Consider the following 23774-nt stretch of genomic DNA (forward strand, 5'->3'; position numbering starts at 1 on the left):
GTACTGATCTCCTCATGAACACAATGGCATTCACATACCCACATTCACACACACACACACACACACACACACACACACATACACACACACACACACACACACACAAATAAATTAGTTAATTAAAAATATGTGTTCATGTTTACACTTAAATAATATTAATGCTCACCAATAGATGTATATGTAAGAGATGATACAATCATAAAATTAAAGCTTGGAGCTGAAAGCTTATGACTTCTATTAGTCAGTAGGGTCCTTTGAAAGTAGGAGGTGCAAAACTCTAAATTTCATCCCCAGCACTGCATAAACTGTATAGTCTTTAATCCCAGCACTTTGGAGGAAGAGGCAAGAACGTCCTAAGTTCTAAGTCATTCTTGGCCACATTAGGATTTGACACAAATATAACACTCTCCCTCCAAAAAGACAATAGAGACACAAGCCTGGAGAGATTTTATCCCTAGGAACTTAGTGGAGATCTCTCTAGCACAAAATAAGTTAAGACGTAAACATTATTTTGAGATGTTAATCCTTTCCAGCCTCCTTGAGCTTCTGTTTGTCACAGCTTCTTCTCTGTTTCCTACAAACACCAGTTGCTGAAATCCATGTCAATTTGGCTCCTATTGTTAGTTAAATTCTTAAAGAGAGCTTTCAAAAGCCCATCTTACAAAAGTAATAATTCTTGACCCAGCTCAGACCCATCCCTTCCTCGTAGTTCAAGGTTTTCCCTGCTTTTCCCAGCTGATTTCCTATTTCCTGTGATGCATACATTTCCCCTATTAAATTTCATGACTGTGTGTATATACTCCTGGTGACTGTACCTTGCAAAACAAAGAGATTCTGAAATGATCTCATAGGATGTGACCCCTACACCAATTTCCATAATTTTTGTAGCAACATTTTGTTACCTAATTAGTTTTATATAGCACTAGAAAACTCTTTTGAACTGCTATACAGGATTTAGGAGTCTGCCTACTTTCCTGCCTCTCTCCCTCCCTCCTTTCCTTTGTATTCAATTAAGGGCATGATTATCCTAGGCTGACCTCAAACCCCAATGTAGCCAAGAATGACCTTGAATTTAAGAACTTCTTGCCTCTCCCTCCCAAGAGGCTAGAACTTAGGGCTTTGTACATGCTACTTACAAAGGACTGCACTGACTGAGCTAAGTCTCCAACTCTAGAACTTAGTTTTGTGACTGTATCATATATCAAAAATTTGTCTGTAGATAGATATATGATTAAAATGTAAACACAATTGTGTGTGTGTGTGTGTGTGTGTGTGTGTGTGTGTGTGTGTGTGTGTACAAGGGGACGGGCAAATGCATGTCATGGTTTGGGTGTTGGTCCTCACCTTCATCTTGTTTCAAGCAAGGTATCTTATGTGTTATTCTCTCACAAGATTTTGGAGAGTCTCCTTTCTCTGCCTGTCATCTTGCTGTAGGAATGGGGAAGTTATTTTGGCAGGTTTCACCAAGTACAATTTTTTATTGGGTGCTGGGGATCTGAACTCAGATCCTTATGCTTGTGCTGCAAGCATTTTCCAAAATGAGCCATTGCCTTTACCTTTTTGTTTCAATTCTATTATCTAAAAGTATGTTATCAATGAATACACACAGATATACACAATTTATTGTTTAATATGCAAGCATAATTCATTTATAAAACTGAATTTCAAATTATTGAATTGGGATACAAATACATTACCAGTTTTCTATGTACAAGCATATTTATTAACATAAGATCATTGAAAAGAACTGCCTGTGCAGTATGAAAACTAATCTTACATATTCTTGCCAATACTACATATTGTAAGATTGTTTAACTTACAGACCATCAAATTGGGTATTCCAGTGTCCATTTCTATTGTGATAAAAATAAACATTTTCCATATGTTTATTGGAATCTTTTCAGGTTCTTTGGTGCTTTAGGTACTATATTATAAAGGAGGTTATTTTTTTTTAATTAGAAATGATGGAGTTATTAGAATCTGGCTCAGTCTGTTGCACAGAATGAAATCAATTTTTGCATACCCACATGAGAACCATCATCCACCATCTACTTAAATACTTTCAATTAAGTAATTTCTGCTAACACCCCATGAATGTCTTTCAATACTGAAGAATTCTAAGCTAAGAAGAAATAGCCTTGCAAATCGTGTCTCTCTATTTAGCAATTCCCTACATTTAAAACCCCTCTATTCATTTTCATAATTACACTCTGGTAAGCTTTTCCAAGCAATTTGTTTTCTTCATATAGTTTAAATATATTTTTTAGTGTACTTTAAATTTGGATGTTTAATATTCCTATTGTAAGTAGGAAGCCACCAGGGACTCCTGTTTAGGAAACCTCTATTTGTTCAAAAGCAAGATTGCTATGTAGATTACCTATTTATGTTTCTATTTACCTTATTTGTTGTTTTGCCATAATTTCAGAATGACAGAGAATTTCAATGCTTAAATTCAGTCAAACCCCACACTTGTATTTGTTGGAATATCAGTTGGGGGACATTCTTATCAAAGCCCATGATCTAATCAAAAGACAGTAAGTTGAAATATAGTATGCAATATGTTTATGTGCAACATAAATAAGAGATGTGAATGCATCAGGCATTTAGAAATGTAAATGGCTTGAGTCGGAAAAGACAGTCCTTTTACCCTTCTTCATTTTTCTTTCTAGTGATACCGTGACATTCTATACTTATAGCAACATCCTCAGTTCTCCTGGTGAAGTTCCAACCATCTGGAGAGTAACCAGATAGTCTGTTTTTCCATCTCTTAGTTCCAAGGGAAGTGATGTTATAAGCTCATTTTGAGTCACCTGCTCACTCCAAGTGAAGATGATGTATCTAATATAGTAGAAATGAGTTATATACACATGGTTGATTTACCTGGAGCAACATTGCATAAAGGAGACAGGCCACAGAGCACAATGAAGTCTGTGAAGTGAACTTGGTAACAATAAAATAGATGTTTACTGTAGCTTGTGGATATGAAATACTATTGTACTAAGCATATGTCTTAGTTACAGTTTCTGTTGCTGTGATAAACACTAGGTATGGTGATATTTTATTTGTGCTGAAATGTGATTTTATTTGTATGTTAATAAAGTTGCCTGGAGATCAGAGCTAAGCCATTAAGCTGAAGTCTGGTAGTGGTAGCACATGCCCTTAATCTGATCACATGGCAGGAAAAATCTCTGTGTGTTCAAGGACATAGCCAGCATGGTGACACATGCCTTTAATCCCAGTACCAACCATAGAGACCTGGAGGTCTGAATAGACAGGCAGTGATGAAGAAGTCATGTGGTTGGGTTTAGAATCAATGAGAAGGCAGAACAGAAAGTCAATAAAAAAAATAAAAAGTAAAAAATAAAAACAAAAATAAAAACAGGACCCAGGAAGAAGGTCTCTCTCTCAGGGGAAGGATAGCAGCTAGTGGTAAGATAAGGTTGTCTTAGTTCTTGGCTACTGCTCGGTCTCTGGGCTTTCAACTCTTTGGCTCTATGTTTCTTATTTAATAAGACCATTTAGAATTACATATACAACAATGACTATAAACAACTCACAGAGGAAAGTGTTTATTCCTGTTTACAACTCTCAGGTCATGCTCCATTGCTAAGGGAAGTCAGGGCAGGAAACTAAAGGTAGAAGCTGATGCAGAGGCCATGGAAGTATGCTGCTTATGGCTTGCTCCATATGGCTTGCTCAGCCTGTTTTTTACTACCAGCAGAGAGGGATACCACTCACAGTAATATGGATCTTCCCACATCAATTATCATTATCAGTCAAGAAAATATAACCCAGGATTTCCATAGATCAGTCTGGTGAAGGTATTTTCTTAAGTGTGGTTCCTTCTTCCAGAATAACTCTAGCTCATATTGAATTGACATAAAAAACAATAGCCAGTTTAGAATATACATTGCATTCAGTATTGGGCTTGATCTTTGCATTGAAATTTGAGTCAATTCATACATTTAATTGTTGTAATATATTGTGCACCCTAATAAATTTATCTGGGAATCAGATGACAGAACCAACCACTAGATTGGACATACATACTGGCCAGACAGTCATGGCACACACCCTTAATCCTATCACTTAGGATGCAGTGATCCATCTGGATCTCTGTGAGTTCAAGGCCACACTGGGAACAGAGTCAGGCAGTGGTGGCACATGCCTTTAATGCCAGCACTTGAGAACTCATGTCATTGCTTGGAAATTACACATGCGTTTAATCCCAGGAAGTGACATTGCTGGGTGGAGAATGGTATATAAGGTGTGAGGAGACAGGAACTAAGCAGTAGTTCAACTGAGAAACTTAGGGGTGAGGACTCGGAGGCTTTCAGTATGAAGATTCCTGAAAGCAGGATTGGCTGAGGAGTTGACAAAGTGAAGTTGACTGATCTTTCAGCTTTCACCGCAATATCTGACTCCAGGGTATTTTTTTTTTATTATTAATAATACCATTTAGCAATTCATGTTACACTTTATCTTTGGGATGTATGTTAAGCTAGATTTCTCATAGCTCTGGCAAAATACTCAATAGGATAGAGACTATAATAGTGGACACATCATGGCAGCAGGAATGAAAGATATCTGGTGATACTTAATAGTGGAGAAGCAGAGAGAGATGAATGCTGGTGTTCCACCATGTTTCTCTGTTCATTTAGCTAGAACCCAAGTCCTTAAAGTTGTGCAACTTAAATTCAAAATGAGTCTTCTTCAGTTGTTAAACTCCTCTGTAAACATCCTCACAGACATATCCAGAACGTTGTCTTCCAAGTTCTTTCCAATCCATTCAAGTTGATAGTGAAGATTAATTGTTAGTAAATTGATCACATTTTGCAAAAACTCTGGCTTTGGTGTCCTGGATTTTGGCACCAAAATGTTAGTAAATTGATGGCTGAAATTGCAAGGAGACAGTTCATCCATGCAGGGTGAGGTATCCCACACACCGTGAGCTATTCAGAACAAGAGCTCTGCCCTGAAGGTGTCCCAGACACCTAGAGCTGTTTAGCATAGTTCTGACACCTGGAACTGCAAAGAAACAGCCCAATCCTGGAAAGGAAATTTTTCTGACTTCTTGGGAGAGTCAGGTCTGGAACTGCTTCAGCAGGAAAGGGTATCCTGACTCTTTGGAAAAGTCAAGGCATACCTGGTGTGATAGAGGATAGGCTCCCCACAGGATATAGCAACCCTGCTCCTCTCCTGGAGAGCCCCCTTAAGGGGGCTTCCTAGCAGAGCTCTGCTTCTCCAGCCTAAGATGTTGTGTCTTTTGCTTCACTCTGCAGAAAGGGAAACCGCTGCAGAAATGTAGCAATCTCCTCAGCTCAAGAGAAAAGTGTTGCTTATAGTTATCTCTGTCCACTGAGGACCGTCTTAGCTAAGATCTTTTGTTCAGCTCCCCCTTGCCGTGCTCTTTCAGCTCCCTCTCTCTCTTTCTCTCTCTCTCTCTCTCTCTCTCTCTCTCTCTCTCTCTTATTTTGTCCACTGAGGGATGCCTCAGCAAGGATCTCCTCTACACCAGTGAATGAAGATCTTCACACCTAAAAAACTCTTTTGAGGAAGAGGTTTATTTGGGAAGGAGGAGTCCAGGAGAGTAGCTGCCTCTACCAGGGTGGAGATAACAGGCTTCCTAACTGACTAGGCAGGGAAGTTTTTACATGAAGTCTAGGGGGTGGAGTCAACCCCAGGGTTCTACTGTCCTCCTCTGTTATTGATTGGTTTCACAAGTCAGTTGGACAGGAGCAGAGATGGCTCTCATCTGAGCTAAACTGTGTTTCTCTCACTGGCCTTCTCTGAGCCATCCTTTTCTAAATCTGGGCTCCAGGATAAGGGTGGCTTTCTTTAGCCTTTTCCCTACGTTACTCACTGCAGAATTAAACCCTGCTACGTGGTTCATATGCCATGGAATCCTCACACTCTTGACATATCAATGAATAAGTCAAAGCACAGCTTTTTTCCTTTTACTGTGTCAGACTTGTGGAATGTTCAGCACATTCTTCCTCCATCACTTTATTCTGATGGTGTGTCCTTGACATTGAACCATTCTATAGAAGCAGCTTCTTAAAGGATAAAAACTGAAATATTTCCATTTCCGGGTTGGAAACTCATCCACAGAGAAACTAAATCACTAAAGAAACTAAAGTGATTTAGTTTCCCTAGGTTATTTTCATATTACAAATGAAAGGCAAATGTCAGATCAAGCATAGATTTTTCAGACCTCAAGCCTATGTTCTTTATATTATATCATGAATGCTTTTCAATAGACATCAAGTTTTTATAAGAGTAGAATAACAAATTGAGTATAGAGAGATTTAGAATAATTCTTAGCACTTCAAAATATTTTTCAAAAGTTATTGTTCCTCTGATTTTTGCCATTGCTGATAAATTCTAAGAAATTCAGGAATTAGCTCAGCATCACAGTTTCTAGTAAATGTATTCACTATGTTATAAACAGTACTAATTTCTTTTGCAACCAAAATTATGTGTTTTCAATAACACACTGACTGTCTTTTCATTGAGAAGTGGAATATAGGGCTGGGGAGAAGGCTCATTGATGAAATATTTTTCATGTCAGTGTGAGGACTTGAGTTCAGATCTTCAGTATTCACATAAAGGAATGATTTGATGTGTACCTCTAATCTTTGCACTCCCACAGTAAAATGGGAGGCAGAGACAGGAGAATCCCTGGAAGATTGATGGTCAGATAGCCTAGTGCACACAGTGATTAAAAACAAGTGAACCTCTTTCAAAGCAAGGTAGAAGATGAGAGCTGACATTTGAAGGTCTTCTAACCTACATACACACACATGCTTTGACACATGCTTGTCTGTACACACACACACACACACACACATCGGAATACCAGAATTAACTCATCTTTACCTACACAATACTTTCAGTATGTATAATAATCAATTTCTAACTACATGAGATACAGGTTAGGTTAAGTTTTTCTAAGTTATAATTGAAGTTGCCTTTTAAACATAATAAAGTTTAAGATACTTCATAATTCAATAAAAGCTTTATAAATAAAATATGATTATTGTGCTAGGAGATGATGTCTAACTATGAACAAACTTCAGCTTTCAATTATCTCATCTTTTTCCTCTCTCTAAACCTACACAAAGTTTTGCAAAAGTACTAAGCATAGAAAAAAAAGTATGTTAGTTTTGTAACAATATAATGTCTCTGTGGAGGCCCACAGAGGATTCCTAGTGAGAGCTGATCGTGCTTTACCCAGCAGGGCTGCACTAGAGGATTGCTTGGCCACATGTGTGGTTACCAGGTGATTGGAAGGGTCTGCACATGGCTGTGCTAACTGGATGTCTTTTACTCCACCCTTTGGCATCCCTTCAGAAGTCCCTTTAGAAGAGACAGAAGGGGCTGATGGATAAGTATCCAGACCCTCCCGAGGCTATCCTGTGTTTCTATCTGTTTCTCTCCCCTTTATTCTTCTATCTAAATATTTGTCACTCTCCCTTCTCAAGAGTACCCTGGGGAAAAAGTGAGAGCAGGCCTCCCACAGGGAAATGGGTAGGCCTCCCACAAATGTTGCCAGGAATAGGGACCAGGGACTTAGCCAAAGGGAGTTTGGAAGCCCTGTAGGAAGCAGTTGGGCATGCCCAGTTTTGTAGTATAATGAGGACAGGGATATTCTGTTTTCAGGAGTATAGATAATGTAAGGCAGCTGAATGAAATGCTGAAATGAAAAGTTAGGCTGCAGGGAGTATCTCTCTATATTTAGGTTTCTTCCTTTTTATCTCTCTCTCTTCATTTCTATGTATAAAAACTAGTAAAAAAGTAAGTCAGAAATGTAGGGTAAGAAAAAAACTTAGAGTAAAGTAAAATATAGGGATATAGTGTAGGAAAAACCTTAGGATAAGAAAAGCAACAAGACAGAGGAGCTATGTGCTTGATTTTCCAACTATGGGAATGTGAATGCAAACTCCTGGGTAAGAATCAGAGTCATGAAAAAACACCTAGAAGAAAATGGGCAGAAAAAGATGCCTGTAAAAGCTTTTGGCCTGTGGATAGTTTAGCTTTAAGCACTGAGTGGCAGGGAAAATACTTGTTTCACTGAGGCAAACTAGGAAGGAATTGAAGAACTTAAAAAAAAGGAGTAATTGAAAGACTTAAAAAAATTAGGAATCTCTTTCTCCAAAATTGAAAGCTTTTCAGGTCTTTCCTTCTCAGATCTCTTTTCTTCTTGTAAGGGCAAAATTAGATTCATCTGGAAATAACATCTCTCAGAATGGTAAAATCACCTGTAATTTCCCTAGTTAAAAAAAAAGCAAAACAAAAAAACAAAAAAACAAAAAACACCTTTTGAAACATGGCAAATTCTCTCCGCTAGTCCTATCTCCCCTTCAAGCAAGTATTAGAAAAACAGCAGATACTTCAGACTCTAGCCAAAGTTCCCTGTGGCCAGAACCTACACCCAAGAGATTGCAGGCAGAAATCTGATCAGGAACAGCCTCCCACAGGATGAAGCTGCAGTGGAGGCAGTGTGAGACCCAGGGAGGGGCTGCTGGCATAGAGGAAGCATTGGAGAGTTCCAGCAGTAGCTGCAATATGGGAAAAGCTGAGTCAAAGTTTGGCCATACAGAAACAGGCATGCAAGTCCCTACCCCTAGAACATAAAGCAGTTAGCAGAGGAACTGTGCCTAGGGTGAAACATCAGGACTCTGCATTTTGAGAGAAGAGACAAGCAGGGACAAGTAGAGGCTCTATTGGGGAAATATCTTTCTGAAAAAGCTCTTAAAAGTCTGATTAGGTAGGTATGTCTGTTAAACAGTAATCCAGGTGTCTTAATACAAGCTTAAGGAAGACAAAAAACCTCCCATGGCAAAGCAGCAGTCTGCAATTGGCCACAGCTGAGTTTTCTTCTGGACCTGAAAAGCAGCTTAAGAAGTGTAGTTTGTTGCAAGAAAGAAAAATTGGCATCATTAAAAGAACTCATGGCAATCTTAAGATGCAGATTTAAAACATTATGAAGGGGAACATTGTATCCTTATAAGCTTGCTGACTGTCTGAGTTTGGTGAGGTATGTAGAATAAAGAAATATCAGCTCTAATAATATTGCAGCTGCTTATGTTTCTCCAGAAATACTGGAATGAAATGGAAACCACACCGCTTCTGTTTCAATGCAGGCTCCTTTAAGAAAGATGGTTTCTCGTAGCTGCACAGGAAGTTTTTTCTAAGAGCTTTATAGCAGCCCAATACTGTAATTCCATTCTTGCCCTAAGCAAGACCTCTTAGAAATGCTAACCAATAGTGCTGCTGTAGTGGGGAAGGAAATTTCAGCATCGTTCATTTGAATTGTGGCACTTCAGGGAGTTGTAATGAGTTTGGATAAAGAGACAGTCCCTAGCTATAAAATGTCTTCCACTGTGGGTATTTCTGCTGGTTCTGGAACAGATGAGAGGGCGTGACAGGAAAGGTGACTTTGGGAGAATGACACTGTCCCAAGTGTTACAGCCCACTAGCAGCATTTGTTAGAGACCAATAGCAACAAGTGTTACAGTCCCCTAACCATGACACTACTGTGTGGTACAAAGAGCTACCTGTAAGAGTGGTGAAGTCACTCACCACATATTGAGGTTTCAGGACAATAGCCTAGTAGGGGGGCCTGATGAATGTTGCAGGTCTGAAACCCTCCTCCAACTTAGACCATTATCTTCCCCTGATGGGAAATTGTCTGTGGTGGAGTTACCAGCTGAGCAATTCAGAAACAGAATGTTCCTTAGGAAGCTTCCTTCCTTGTCCTCTTTTCTTCCTTTTTAGACTTGCTGTAAACTGAGATATCTCTCAATAGAATATTTATAAAAGATCTGGAATACATAAAGTACTGTTTAGCAGCAGCAATATTCTTTGAAGACTAACAATTTGTTCTTAGTCCTATTTTTCAAATGAAGTCCGAAGAAAATTACGCTGTCTTGTTGAAAGAAAATATAATAGTTCGATGAAGAAATCTCTTCTAGATGTTTGCTAAAGTTTGTGAAGTAGTCCTATAGAGTTTGCTTTTGAATGTAAGTTAGTTCTGTTAAGAGATTCTTCTAGTTAAGTTTGTAAAATAGTTCTATAGAGTTTCATTTTGAATATAAGTTTGTAAAAATTATAAATAAGTAAATGTTGAATGTAAGTTTGTAAAATGTGTAAACGTTGAATGTAAGTTTGTAAAAACTGTATAGTTATGTTCATACTAGAATTATTTTTTACTCTTTTACCTTCAGATATATTTGAACTCTTTTTGTGATAGCTTGAAATATAATTTAATGGTCTCAGTGGTCCCCAGAAAACTTAAGCAAATGTGTCATAATTAGGGGAGCTTTTCTGTCTTCTTCCTAGAAGTTTCTACTCTTCCTTTGTTCTGTTCAGAATGGGGTAGGCCTCCCACAATTGAGTTTATCTGTCCATAAATTCTACTGCTGTGGTAGGAACACATGTATATATGAGCTACTTAAACAGCTAAAAATGTCTTTATAATTGTTGTGCCCAGATTGTAACCCCCTAGAGAGACCACCAAGGAAGAGCATACCAGAATACAAAAGCAAGGTTTATTCGATCCAGTGTGCACGTGTGTATTTAAAGCTATCAGGGAACTCTTGTCCACCATGCCTGATGCCGTGAGGTAGGGAGGAAAGTTACTCCTTCTTGGGGAAGTTAGTTTTTATAGGCAAAAAAACCACAAAATTTCTTTGAAGGGAGGTGGTTAATACAGGTCCATCCTTGATTGGTCCAGTTTTTCCCAGGCCTGCATTTTGTCTTATTTCAGCTTATCTGTTTGCCCTGTCATGAGTTTTACAACCCATCTCCAGGGTCTGGTCATGCTATCTCTGTAGAGGGGCATCTCATGGTTAATTGGTTACCACCAGACATCCTGACTTTGTTCTTTTGAAAACACCTAACTTCACCTCTCCAGGAAGGGGGAACTGACTCAGTTCTGTTTATTTTAAGATATATCTTCCCTCAGCTCTTTTGGGTTTTTGGGGAAACTGTATCTGGGCCTTTGGTAGGGGTCTTTCATTCCCCCCTTCTATTGGCCATAGAGGGGCTCAATCATGGGCCCCTAACTTGTTCTAATTCAAGAGATTCTCATGTTCTCACGTTGGGGTCTGCATATGACTCATATTCAGTGGTCCCGACTTGAGTATAACCTTGTTGTACCATGAGTTGTATGGTGCCTAGCCTCTGTTTTATAAATTGTACTAGTCTGTTAAGGATAAAGGGCCCAAAGATGAGTAAGATAATAAGAATCATGGCAGGTCATATTAGACTAGAAATTAGTTAATAATGGCCATTTTGCTTCTATGTCAGGGAGGGTTTTTGTTGTTGTTGTTGTTGTTTGGTTGGTTGGGTTTTTTTGACCCAGCATTTCAGCCTTATCTGAAGAGGGAACATGGGACAATGTATTCTCTTCTGGAACTGCTTTGAGCTGGCATTGGGGCGCCATTGTCAGGGGCTCCCACAAGGCTGAAAAGCTGGTCAAAGACTGGGCAAGGGGCATTTGTCAGAAGCATGTAGCTGCCTGAGCCCATAGGGACAGGGAAGAATCATGTTAGCTGGGCTGGTCAGTGTCAGCTTTCAACAAGTCCAGAGCTCACAGTCATCTGGAGCAGTGTAGTCAGCAAGTGAAGCTTGGAGGTGACTGCCAGCCACGTGGAAATCTTTTGAGACAAATTTAAACTAGGAATAAAAGTTGAAATTTATGAGCTTATTGGAATTCTTAGGTTCATACCTTTAGTAATGGGAAAAGCAGTAGTCCCAAGACCAGGAGAGAGGAAAAATACCATCTTTAGGAATACTTATCTGGGGTCCTTTTGACCTCTGTGAGGTGGGTCTAGGTTTTATGACTCTTTTGATCCTTTAAGGCCTACTTACAAAATGACATAAAAGTTTTAGATACATTAGTATTACCAATCTGTACTAAAATCCATATTGTAGACAAAGCAGGTAATGGGTATCTGTAAAACAGCAGAAGTGGACTCATACCTTTGAGTCCCAACAAGAACTACAGATTTGGGTTAAAAGCTGGTGCATTTTCCTTCTGTCCAGAAAGCCAGCTATAAATTGGACAGAGAATTTTGGCCTAATGAGAAGCACTTTTAGGTTTACATTTAGAAATATTTAGATGACATCTAAAATAAATCTAAAATGTTGAGCTTGTGGTTTAACAGCAAGTAGTCATTGCTCTATCAGCTTATCAGGACTCTTAAATGTTAAGCTCTGAACAGTTATATCATAGAACAGGAGAGCAATCTGAAACATATCTTATCTCAAATCATTTTTTTTAGATCCTCAAAGCTTACAAGTTTTTCTATCCTCAGACCTTTTTTAGACTCATATCTGAACCTTTATGACTTACTTAAACTTTTATATCTTAGAACATTATCCTAAAAGTGAGCTAACAAGCTAGCTATAGCCTTGCAGAAGGATCTGGTTGTCTGATGCTGCCACGCTGACAAAGTTAGCACTAGTCTAGCCATCAGTACTATCAGAGATCTGAGAAGGATAAACTATATCTGAGTGCAGACCAAGAAGCTTCCAATCCTATAAATTACAGGGACCAATCCCTACCCAGGTATCCATAGCATTGGAGGGACCAGTCAGAACAGCATCAATCTTCTTCCACCATCAGGCCCATTACAATCCTGTTTCCTGACTTCAGCACCAGCAGCTCCATCACAAGCTTCCCATTGACATAGGTCTCAGATTCTTTACAGGGCTTCAATGTGACAATCACTTCTCCATCAAGCTGGGGGATGCTTTGGAAGAGACAGTGTTGCTCCCAGATAAATTGTCCAGTCAACTTGATGTCCACATCTACCTGGCCAACCCTGGTAACACCATCTTTGATGTGGTAGAGAAGGCACTCTGACATCAAAGGGTCCTCATTCAGATTTACCAGGTGGACTCTTTTTTTTGGAGAGAAGACATCCACAGTACCACCATCCTCTTAAATAGCCATGCCCATGCTATCCAAGCCAGCAACGCTTCTCTCTCCATTGTCAGGGCTTCTGTCTTATGAAGCTTCTCCTCCCAAGTCTCATTCAGCTTGGCAATAATCTTCTCCATCTCCTACAGCCTCTCCATGGCCTCCTCAGGCCCAATCTGGGGCTCAGCACTGGAGGAGAAGGAGGGCTCCAGCTCCCCATTGTGTGGAGGAGGAGACGAGGGTGAAGCTGTGGTGGGAGGAGGTGATGCAGCTGACAGAGCACCTCCAGGACTGTCCTCTTTTACCTTCAGACCTCCTAGAGCAGAAGCTGAGCATCCCTGAGCCATCAGCAGCTCCTGCAAATGTGCCACCTCCTTCTGCAGCTCTCGGGTAAGCCAGGCATTGAGGCATCTTGCCCTGTGGTCAGTGTAGCCATAATCCAGGCAGAGACGTTGTGGTGCCTCATATGTAATCTTCTTTGGAGACCTAGGGTCACTGCTAAGATCTGGAAGCCTGTCTGATACAGTAAGTTTTTAGATCAACATTTAAATGCCATATTCTGCAAATCTCTGAAGTATGAGGGCTTTCCAGGTATATCTGAATAGACAAACTTTGTTCCTAGTTACTTGTTTCAAGCTCAACCCTGAAAACATATGCAAGGGACTGAGTAAACGAGTAAACTTATCCCTATAATATTACATAAGTACTTACTTACCCTGACTACAATTAAAAAGAAACTTGATTATTTATGACTTACTATTTATGTTCTCTAACAGTCTACAATAATTAGCCTAAAAACAATGCTTTTAAGTTGAAGCTCTTCTAGCATCATATATGGTTTCAATAAAGAATCCAAAACAAAATATCAATATAAAACATATATATGTACCAGCTTATCTAAATAACTTAAGCTTAACAAACTTTGCACATACAAGGAGGCTGGACAACATTCTTAAGCCTTAATGTTCATTGGGTAATGAGAAACATTTTTTAAGTCATTGGTTTTCAACTATATCAAATGTTATTTTATAACTGCAGTTTTGTCATTGTTGAATCTCAATGCAAACGTCTGACATACAGGTGGTCCTGGGCCACCCCGTAAAAAGATTTTTCAACTCCCAAAGAGTGAAGACTAATATCAACAATAAAGTACCTTTTTTACTTTAAGGGGGAGAAAACATGGCATCACCACAATCTGTATAAAGTAAAACCAAGCTCCAAAGTGCAAACAATCCCAAAGTTCAATATCTGGGATTCATTTATAATCCTTTTGGTTCTTTTACTTAGAGGCTTGGATGATTTCTTTGACCCTACCCTTGGCAGCACATACATAGCCTGCCTGCTCCATTTTATCATGGCTGGTACTTCTGGTAATCATCACCTGGCACTAGCATTTTTCAAAACTGCTAAGGTCCACCATGGCAACTAGACTCTTTGGAACTCTAGTCCTGCCATACATTTGCAAACCTCAGCTGTTCCCTATGATCTTTTTATGTGTTTAAAGTTATCTAGAAACTTGCTGTTGAACACTTGGTAAAGACATTAAGCATTGAGGTGTTAACCTGAGTAGATCTTTATAACCCTTGTAAAAGATGGCTGCCAGACACATGGCTGTCCATGAAGTCACCAGACTAGATGGAGGGTGCCACATGGTTGCTGTTTAAAGCATGTTTTTTTCTAAACAATAATTACTTGCACACATACACATAGTTGGATCCAACTTACACACATACATACATACAGTTAAAGCTTGCTTACATTTCCAAGTCACATACCTGTCCATATACACACATAAGCAGTTTGCAGAATCATAGAAACCATAACAAACAGTTTACATCACATCCCCTCTTACTTCCTACAACCTTCCATGTACCCTCAGTCCATTCCTTTGATCCCTCAGACATTTAGTCCAGACAAATTCTGCTTTTTCTTTTCTTTTAAAACAGAAACTCTTACCAAAGTCTTCATTGTGATTTCCCTCAGTAATCTAGAATATATTGTAAAGTTACAATATTTTAAACAAGAACAGAAATACATGCATATGCCATAACAAAAATAACTAAATTTTCATCAGCACTGTACCACAGACAAGAAACTGTTGGTTAGCCTTATAACATAGGCACAGTTGACATTCCATTCTTGGAGCCAGACCTTGATCAGGTTTTAGCCCCAGGGCAGGTCCTGGGAGCCCTTTGGTGGAGGTCTTTCAATAATTAACATGGGGATTTGCTTACTTGAGTAGATACTTTGAAGTGTTTTGAAATGACTGTTTTCTCCTAGGAATCAAAATAGTCTCTTGAAATTTAAATTGAACATCTGTTAGCAGAGTTTGATTTAGAAAAGGGCTTGTTGCAGCTAAGATTGTTGTAGTCACCTTAGACCCATTCCAAAAAGGATATTCCATCTTTTTTATCCTCTACTCCTTTACTGGGAGGTGTAGTAGCTATCGAGGTTGCTGTGAATGTTTGCAAGCTCTTAGTAGGGACCTGGGTCAGAGCTGAGTTAAGCCCTGTATCCATTCTTGCCAGAGGCTGGTAGCCAAAGATGGGCAACTTTCTTCTTTATAGCTTCCTGAATGTATGTGTGTAAATTTTTTTCAAGAAGGATGACCTAAGACAGGCATAGTCTATCTGAGGAGCCTGGGGGACCCTTTATTTTACCAAGGTGGGAGTTGTGGAGGTCCACGGAGGTTTCCTAGTCAGAGCTGATCTTGCTTTACCTAGCAGGGCTGCATTAGAGGATTGCTTGACCACATGTGTGGTTACCAGATGATTGGAAGGGTCTGAACTTGGCTATGCTAAGGGGAGGTCTTTTACTCCACCCCTTGGCATCCCATCAGAAGTCCCTTTAGAAGAGCAGGAGGGGCTGGCAGATAAGAATCCAGGCCCTCCTGAGGCTGTCTTGTATTTCTATCTGTTTCTCTCCCCTCTATCCTTCTATCTAAGTATTTCTCACTCCTCCCTCCTTGTGAGTACCTGGGGAAAAAGTGGGAGCTGGCCTCCCACAGGCACATGGGTAGGCCCCCTACACGTTTTCTCATTTTTCTAATTATTGCTGTATATTACTATTTTAGAAATGAAAACGGGTTCACTCAAAGGGAGTGTCTTTAAGCTAGAAGATGATATGCCATAGCGTTTGTGAAGAGAAGCATATAATCAGATGTTTGGACTCAGGGAGGAGGAAGTGGTTCCTCTGAGAAGACCAAAGACAGAGAAATAAAACTAATCTTTGCAAAAATACTGGGTTACTCAGCTAGGCTGGTAAATATAATGGGTATTCTCTTTTAATACTCAGGCTAAGACTATATCCAGTAGAATTCACTGTTTTCTAATATGTTACTGAGTTTCAGTGTGAAATGTCCCACATCAGCTCATATATTTCTATTCTTGGTCCCTAGTTTTTGGTACTGTTTATGGAGGCTATGTGCCTTGTTGAATGAAATGGGTCAGTGGGGATGGACCTTGAGATTTGATAGGCAAGCCCTATTCCCTGTCTTCTCTATACTTTTGAGTGTTGATGCTATGTGACCAACCCCTTCAAGCACCTGCCACCATGCCTTCTCTGCCACTAAATTCCCTCAAACTATGAGCCTGAACAAGCCCTACCTTCTTGATCCTTGTCAATTATTCCAAGTTTTTTCCTTGTCAAGTAACTATTACAAGACTGAGGAAAGTAAGTAAATACAGATAGCTCTAAATAAATCCCTTGTTTACAATGAAGTTTGTAAATTGTTCCTGCTGGGTCTGGAGTGGCTTCATCAGGCTGTGTCTGAGCAAACCTATGTGCTACTTTTCTATTTTATTTCACTGCACTCAGAAACTATCTTAATATAAAACAGAAACAGCTGACATGTGATGGATATGATAGGCAGTCTCACATTTGATGAGAACTGTAGAGCAGCTCCCTGCCAAACTATTCACAACCTTAAGGAGACATGATTTTCAAAATAGCTTTCACCTTCTCTGGTGCTAGTGAGTTGCAGAAATAGTCCTGTACTGTGAATTTTAAGCATGTTCTTTATGAGGTCTGTATCCTGTCAAACCCTGACTTGAGGCATTTAGACATGTTAGGTTGCCTTCTAGGGTATGACTGGGCCAATTATGGTCTCCTCAGGTAATCACATTTGGCAGCAGAGATAAGTTCCAGTCCATGGGAGAGGGTGCTGATTCAGAAGGGAGACAGCTCATCAGTGTCTAGGCAAGTAATCATTCAGCACTCCCAGTGTGTCACAAAGGCAGGACCTGAATCTTTATCACCTCTGTCAGTGCTGAGCAGGCAAAGGTTTTGATGAGGCTACCTGAAGGGGTTCTTCCACACACCTACCAATAGCATAGTGTCACTGACTGATGATAAAGGGCATTAATGTGGGCTTGGATGAACTCTCTTTAATTAAGTGAATTAAATTAAACCTAGTTCCTGATGGTGAGTCAGTGATGAAAATGCTAACCCAAAGTTATCTCCTAGAAAAATGAAAAAATCCCAAGGAACTTCCCTTATGCTTCTAATCACTGTTTGTGCAGACCTGATAACTGTAGCCAGAGATTTTCCTGGTCTTGCCCAGCACCAAGATAGTCTGTGGTGCTGTATTCTCTGAGCCAGTTGCCTTGAAGCTGTTTTTGGATGTTGGATCATCTGGGTCTCTCAGCAGGTCTTCCTTGATCAAACTATATTAGCCTGGAAACAATCCACATGTTCTCATCTTCTGTGGAAACAAAAGTAGAACCTCTTTTCCAAAGCAATGTATCTTTAGACACAAATTTTGAAATTGAGATATCTTTAAAATATACATATTGATTTAACTCAGCAGCTATTATAATCAAATGTCCCTCTGCAGTTAAAAATCCTGAAGACAATATAATCCAGACTCTGTGTGAGTTCCATCTTTATGTGGCTTATTTTTTATGTTACTTTTACTGTCCCTTTAAAGACTTTATATTTTAAAACTATTTTTTATATAACTGTATGTTCCTTTTCCTCTGTCTTCCAAGCCTACATACACTTTTATATATAATGTAAACTGTTTAGAGTTTTATTTTATTTGAATCTGTCTTATTGTGTATCTATTGCTTTAAACTACAGCATGGATAGTACTGAAGTGGCAGCTTTGACTTTGCCCATCTTGGCTTTTCTACATGGCAGGAATAATTCACCATCAGCTCTAGTCTCTGCTGACTCTGGGAGGCAATGGATCCATGCTTCCATCCAGAAGCATGTAGCCCAGAAACCTTTATTTTTTTCTATACTAGCAAAAGCTACATCCATTATGCAGGGTACTGCACAGCTTAGAGATGGCTCTGTCTACCATGGTGGAAATCCTTCATGCTGCAGATCAAGCCCACAGGCTGTAGCTGGCCTGAGAGACACAGTAAGAAGCCATTTTAAAATCCATTTTTAAAAAAAGTTTTCTCAAGGTTCAGGTGGAAACTCTAGCCAACCTGTTGGGCACCATTTGTAGCCAGAAGTTATCCTGGTCTCACCCAGCACCAAGGTCCCACAGCCACTTAAAAAATTCCTGTGTCCCACCTGGTCCTGCAACCACTCAGACCTGAGTAAACACATAGGCTTTTATCAATTACAAACCTGAGTAAACACATAGGCTTTTATCAATTACAAACTGCATGGCCATGACCTATGGCTCAAGCTTCTTGATAGCTAGCTCATATATCTGAAATCTGAAATTAACCCATTTCTATAAATCCATAATTTGCCACATGGCTTGTGGCTTATCGATACCTTTACATCTTGCTTCTCCTGGTGGTGGCTAGTAGCATCTGCTTTGCCTCTCCTTTCTCTTCTAGACACCCCTCCTGCCTCTAAGCTGCCTTGCCATAGGCCAAATGGCTTTTTTTTTAATCAACCAATCAGAGCACCACATATTCACAACATGCAAAAAGACATCCACAGCAGCTAACTGTAATGTTTTCAGCAGTTTATATATTTTACCATTAGCTTCTCTATATTTTTCCTAGCTACGTGTTCCAGGACTAACTCTAGGACACATGATTATGCTTTATGTAACTTTCAATGAGCAAGTACACACAAACAAGCATGTGTACACGTACACACATATATACACATACATGCATGCACATATAAGCATACACACACATTCTCATACATACTTGTGTACTACCATCTAAACATCTTCCTAAAACCTTACAATTTAATATTTTATGATGTTTGTTTAGTTTGGAATAAACTTCCTCTTTACCCCTGTCTGCTTATAACTTAAATATTTTTATCTCTGCATGAAACATGTTTTCCTCCACAAAGATGCTATCTATATCCAAATCATTTATATTTCCTGGGATTTTGTATAATAACATTGATGTAGAGTTATTTTCTAGCCAAAATGGATACCAATAAATAACACATATTTTTGTTTTCTTTCATCTTTTACATTAGATTTTGTGCTACATATTTTAGATTCATTTTCATGCTGTGGACTATAGTAGTTTGTCCGGAAATATGGCTGCCAATATTTCCTCTCATTTCTGAATGTTCATCTATTCCTCTACCGAGTGATGAGGTCTAGTTTTCCTTCTTTACATCTGTGCATTTACTTTGGCCATGAAAATGCTGCTGCAGTAATATTGTGCAGCTTGCAATCCAAGCATAGTTTTTTCTAATTGAAAATAGAATCTTTTCTTATGCAATATATTGTGATTACAGTTTCTCCTCCTAATCCTGTATTCCTTCTAGTTGGTCCCCATCTCCGCCACTCCATGTCCACTCCCTTTCTGTCTCTCATCAGAAAAGAACAGGCTTCTAAGAGATAACATATTGGTGATATTATTAAGGCCACCCCACATAGTTAAAAGGGAGGTTTATTTAGTGGTGTAACTTACAAATGAAGGGATAGTTAGGTTTCAGGGTCTGGGGAAGGTGTGTTGCAGTCTGGCAGTGTTCTCTGAAGAACTCTGCTTGGTCTACCTCCAGTGTCCAGGGTCCTGGAACCAAGAGAGCCCCGGCATCTGGAGCTCAGGTCTTCAACCTCCTCTCTCAGCCCTGCCTTGCAGGCATGACCATTACCGAAGCCTCAATGGGGGTTGGAACTTCCAGGTCAAAGCTGGAATGGCTACCCATTACAATAACAAACAAACATAACAAAATAAAATATAAGGTAATGCAAAACACATCACATTCAGGCTACATAAGACAACCCAACAGAAGGAAAAGAGTCCCAAGGGTAGGCACAAGAATCAGAGACCCACTTGTCCACATACTCAGTAGTCCCATAAAAATATTAAACTGAAAGCAATAATACATTCACAGAGAACCTGATGCAGACTCATGTAAGCCCTGTGTTTGCTGCTTCAGTCTCTAAATTCATATGAAACTTGCTCAGTTGATTCAGAGGGTCTTGTTTTTCTGGTCTCCTCTAATCCTACAGGTTCTTACATTCTTTCTGCCTCCTCTTCCATTGAGTTTCCTGAGCTCTGAGGAGAGGGATTTGATGGGGACATTCCATCAAAGGTGTATTTCAAGGACTCTCTTCGTGCATAATGTCTGGTTGTGGGTCTCTTCATCTGTTTTCATCTGCTGCAGGAGAAGGCATCCCTGAGAATTACTGAATAAGACACCAATCTATGAATATAGCAAAAAATCATTAGGAGTCATTTTATTGATTTTTTTAGACAAGTAGTGTAGTGTTTGGTTTTACCCTTGGTCTCTGAGCTATCTAGTCTCTGGTTCTTGGTTACCAAATCAATGTTAGGTATGGTTTCTGTTTCTTGGAGTGGGTCTTAAGTCAAATCAGATATTGGTTGGCTACTCCCACAAGTTCTGTGCTATCATTGCCCTTTTATAGGTCAAAGCTTTTGTGGCTAAGTCTGTGTTTATATATCTCTTTTCATAGCCTACAGAGTACCTTTGCACTCCCCAAACACTAGAACATAGTGATGAAAGCTCCATGTAGGCACCAGCTCAACTGCTCCATGTTCATTGAGATGTCTGGGTGTTGTCCTTCACAATAGGATCCCACTGTCAATTTGCAAAGAGAAACTCATTATCATCGCAACAGCCTGGATTGTTTGGGGATTTCCATAGAACCTCCTTGGCCAACAATTCAATTAAATAAAACCCAGTCCTAGTACTGGAAGTCTGTTTTGGTGACAGGAGATGGCCAGTTCAAGCGTAGATTTTAAAGGGCTTTGAGGATTGGATTCTTGAGATCCAACCACCATGAGATGTGTAGAGAATTGTTATAGACAGAGAGAGTGAGAGAGGTAAGAAGAGAAAGGAAGAAAGGAGAGTGAAAAGAGCAGAGAGAGAGAAGGGACTAAGAAAGAGCCCAGAAGCCCATTTAAGCCATCCCAGTCACTTCAACTGAGGTATGGACCACACTACACTATATGGTACAACTTCAGTCCATCAGCCTTCCAGCTAAAGGAAAGAACCTAATTCAGCTCCATGAGTCACAGAGATGACCCATCTTCTGCCAGTCTGGCACAAATTCTGTAATTATAAGCCAGCAAATAGTAATAGCTCTAAAATTACCAAGTTGTGCCTAAGTGTGCAACAATAGACAATAAAACATCCACAAATCATAACACACAATCTTTTTGAGAAAGAACTAGGATTTTCCATTGATATATCTTATAGTGCCTAGATAAACATGGTGATAATTAATGTCTATAGTGTTGTGAAAATAACATCTTAAAAGGAACTGAGCATACAGTTTCTACTCACCTCCTACCATTAAGTATCTCACTGTGTGTCTGTCTGTCTGTTTCTGTCTCTTTGTCTCTTCTCTGTCTCTCTGTCTCTGTCTCTCTCTCTCTCTCTCTCACACACACACACACACACACACACACACACACACACACACACATACACGCACATAGAGGGGTAGGGTAGTCTTACTGAAATAGAAGTTTGGTTTGTCAGCTAAGATGGTGAATCAGCATGCTCCAAACTTCTGCCTATCTTCATCCCACCAACCCAAGAGATATAGGCATGTACAGCCATATCTGCCTTTCTATGTTGGTGCTGGAAATTCAGACTCAAATCCTCATGATTTCAGAGACAGCATGCTCATCCACTATCTCCCCAATCCATGGATTTCTTTAAATCAGAATGACACTTTTGTGGTTCTGATAAGCAGATATCTCACAGTGTGTCTGCTGATGTTTGCTCTGAGATAAAGTTGCTCAATCTAATGTAAAGCCAAGGATTCATTATTTGGTTCCATGAGTATTCTGCTATCACATTGCTCTCAGAATGTGGCTTTATCTTCTATAGTCTTTAAAGTTTCTAATGACTGATGAGATGACATATAGCTATACACCCTTTCAATAACCACAAAGAAAAGAGAGATGGCCATAATATGCAGATATGACACATAATACTGCAGATATGACACATGCCAAAGGAGCTCTGTTTCTTTTATAATTTATGATCTCCACCTGGATTCTTTTGGCCCCCATAATACAGTAAGTTTTGAAATCTTGAGAATAATATTTCTGTGGCTTGGTGCTACCTTCTAGATATTCTATCCCCTGTAAATATATCACCATATCCAACTGCTTGGGCCTAGCTTCAGACTTTATATTGAAATCCTGGTGTTAGTAGCTAGCATTATCTTTGATATAAGTTATTTGACTTGCTTAAAGAAGAAAATGATTTGATTAATTTTTATCATCTAAAGGGTCATTTCCCTGAAATGTAATATAATTTCTGAAATTTGGCTTTTCAGTTCACTGCACTAACTCATTGAGAAGTTTGATCCCCCAGATCATATATGAATAGTAATAGCAGAGAGGAAAAAAATCAGTCCAGTGTTTTGAAGTGAGGCCTGGGGAAAATGATTAAATTTAGACTTTATTTTTACAGGGGTACCATGACTGAATCTTGATGGCTTTATAAAAAGGAGACCCAACAACTAGCCATGATCAGAGACAGATGTATCCATAGTCTCCTGCCGTATTAGCGTGCTGCTAACAAGAAGACCACCATCAAACCGAGCTGCTGCCAATACCATGAGTCATTCATTGTGCCTCCAAACTGTGATCTTAATAGCCCTCCTTTTGCCTTTGGAAGTTAGCATACCTCAGGTTTATCACTGTAGTAAGAGAGCTAACAGGACTAAATGTCCACTTCCTACAAGTCTTTTATTGAAGCTTTGAAGATACTTACTCTGTATATCTAAGTTTCATTGATTTTTTTTTCCTCTGTATCATTAAGGAATCCTATATAAAGTTTTAGAGTACCATTTCTTTGTCTGGAATCTATATCTAGAAAAATCTATTAGCTTAAATATTAGAAATAACCAAACAAAAACAACAATAACAAAATACAAAAACAACCGAACAAAACCCTCTATTTTTATTTAAATTTTCTAATGGTCTTTGAGAATTTCATAGATGAGCACCAGGTTAATGTCAATTCTACCCCTCCTTCTTCTCTGTTCAATTTCTTCTCTGTCCTAGACCATTCACTCTCAAATTCATGATCCTTTCTTCTTCAATTATTACATATTCATAGTGTTTATGTGTGTATTTGTATGTACACATATAAAACCTCTCTTTTTAACCTATACTGTGGTCAATAACTTCATGTGTCTCCATGTGTGGGTACTGTACAATGAAGTTTTTTTCAAATGAAGTGTCTGACTTAATGTCCCCAATCCTTGTATACATTAATGTGTATATTATCTGCTTATTCGTGGGAGAATGTCACTGGAACTAATTTCAGATTTACTCACATAAATGTAATCTATATACTCCAGCTTAAGTATGTGAAGGAAAGAGTGAGGAAGCAATGTAGTAAGATGTATTCAAGTATGAGACATTTAGATTTTGGATCACTAGCAGTAGCCCATTTAAACTTTCTGATAGCTATG

Source organism: Onychomys torridus, chromosome 3 (genome assembly GCF_903995425.1).
Source record: "Onychomys torridus chromosome 3, mOncTor1.1, whole genome shotgun sequence".
In the NCBI taxonomy this organism is placed as follows: domain Eukaryota; kingdom Metazoa; phylum Chordata; class Mammalia; order Rodentia; family Cricetidae; genus Onychomys; species Onychomys torridus.